The sequence below is a fragment of the Ascaphus truei genome, chromosome 2 (genome assembly GCF_040206685.1).
Source record: "Ascaphus truei isolate aAscTru1 chromosome 2, aAscTru1.hap1, whole genome shotgun sequence".
Taxonomy (NCBI): domain Eukaryota; kingdom Metazoa; phylum Chordata; class Amphibia; order Anura; family Ascaphidae; genus Ascaphus; species Ascaphus truei.
Genome location: NC_134484.1, coordinates 198,805,827 through 198,808,606, shown reverse-complemented (window position 1 = coordinate 198,808,606; position 2,780 = coordinate 198,805,827).

The window sequence follows — 2,780 nt, the reverse complement described above, 5'->3', positions numbered from 1 at the left end:
TCCCAAATGGAGTTTTCAGTGCAGACGTGGGAATCTCAGAAAGAGATTTGCAGTCTCAGTACAGAGCTGGAGATCTCTCAGAAAGAGGTGCACACTCTCCACATAAAGCTGGATGTCTCTCACCAGGTGGTCAGCAGTCTCAGCACAGAACTGGAAATCTCTAAAAAGGAATATCAGTCTCGGTGCAGAACTTTGAGTCTTTCAGAGAAAGATTCACAGTCTCGGTACAGAGCTAGAAGTCTCTCAAAAAGAGATTCACAGTCAAGTGAGCCAAAACATACTGTCCATCTATAACAGAATATATCATTAACACTATAATAAAATGCCCTTATGGAGTATGTACAATAGCATGGAAAATAATTGACCTAACATTTATGGAAAACAAATACTGTTCATATTACCTCCGTCATTATACACCTCATTGTCAATCACTTCACTACACAACACCCTCCACTGAAGAGTAGGTGAGTGTTGATGGCTAACAGAAAGAAGAGATATGTGTAAGTATTAATATTTCACACTAGGTTATTTGTGCACTCACAGTAACTTTTATAATAAGGGATCTTTGTCACTGGCTATGTCACTGGCTTCTAACAGCACCAAATCGCAAATAAGCATATGCTTAATTTATTTAACCCCTTCAGGGCACGTTCACATACTTCACAAAGTTTAGTCCATAGGACAATTAGAAATTACCTATATTCAGTGTAGGTACCTGCTAAATAAAGTTTAGCTTGACGAGGTTGGCAGGCTTGAATCATGTTTTGATCAAAAGATACAACCAAATGACTCCTTTGTTACACACGCTTAGGGTCTAAATGTAAATATATCACTAGCCCAATTGGTAGCATGCGCACTATGGTATGCAAATACAATCTGTTTCTAGAAAGATGCATGTGCACTATGGAATGCAAATACATCTGTTTCCATGTACACGTATACACACTATGGAATGCAAATACAATCTGTTTCTATGTACACGTATACACACTATGGAATGTAAATACAATCTGTTTCTATGTAGATGCATGAACACTATGGAATGCAAATACAATCTGTTTCTAGAAAGATGCATGCGCACAACGGTATACAAATACAATCTGTTTCTAGAAAGATGCATGTGCACTATGGAATGCAAACACAATCTGTTTCTATGTACATGTATACACACTATGGTATGCAAATACAATCTGTTACTAGAAAGATGTCCTGTGCACTATGGAATGCAAATACAATCTGTTTCTATGTACACGTATGTGCACTATGGTATGCAAATACAATCTATTTCTATGTACACGTATGCGCACTATGGAATGCAAATACAATCTGTTTCTATGTACACGTATGTGCATTATGGTATGCAAATACAATCTGCTTCTAGGTACACGTATACACACTATGGTATGCAAATACAATCTGTTTCTAGAAAGATGTCCTATGCACTATGGTATGCAAATAAATTATTTTTCTATATAGATGCATGCTCACTATGGAATGCAAATACAATCTGTTTCTATGTACATGTATGCGCACTATGGAATGCAAATACAATATGTTTCTATGTACACATATGTGCATTATGGTATGCAAATACAATCTGCTTCTATGTACACGTATGTGCATTATGGTATGCAAATACAATCTGTTTCTATGTACACGTATGCACACTATGGAATGCAAATACAATCTGTTTCTATGTACACGTATGTGCATTATGGTATGCAAATACAATCTGCTTCTATGTACACGTATACACACTATGGTATGCAAATACAATCTGTTTCTAGAAAGATGTCCTGTGCACTATGGTATGCAAATAAATTCTGTTTCTATATAGATGCATGCGCACTATGGTATGCAAATACAATCTGTTTCTATGTACACGTATGCGTACTATGGAATGCACATACAATCTGTTTCTATGTACACGTATGCGCACTATGGAATGCAAATACAATCTGTTTCTATGTACACGTATGTGCATTATGGTATGCAAATACAATCTGCTTCTATGTACACGTATACACACTATGGTATGCAAATACAATCTGTTTCTAGAAAGATGTCCTATGCACTATGGTATGCAAATAAATTATTTTTCTATATAGATGCATGCTCACTATGGAATGCAAATACAATCTGTTTCTATGTACATGTATGCGCACTATGGAATGCAAATACAATATGTTTCTATGTACACATATGTGCATTATGGTATGCAAATACAATCTGCTTCTATGTACACGTATGTGCATTATGGTATGCAAATACAATCTGTTTCTATGTACACGTATGCACACTATGGAATGCAAATACAATCTGTTTCTATGTACACGTATGTGCATTATGGTATGCAAATACAATCTGCTTCTATGTACACGTATACACACTATGGTATGCAAATACAATCTGTTTCTAGAAAGATGTCCTGTGCACTATGGTATGCAAATAAATTCTGTTTCTATATAGATGCATGCGCACTATGGTATGCAAATACAATCTGTTTCTATGTACACGTATGCGTACTATGGAATGCACATACAATCTGTTTCTATGTACACGTATGTGCATTATGGTATGCAAATACAATCTGCTTCTATGTACACGTATACACACTATGGTATGCAAATACAATCTGTTTCTAGAAAGATGTCCTGTGCACTATGGTATTCAAATAAATTATGTTTCTATGTACACGTATGCGCACTATGGAATGCATACAGCATGTGTGTCATTTATTAATTATAGTTCTATGTAAAGACCTTGCACTGCTTGGCCGA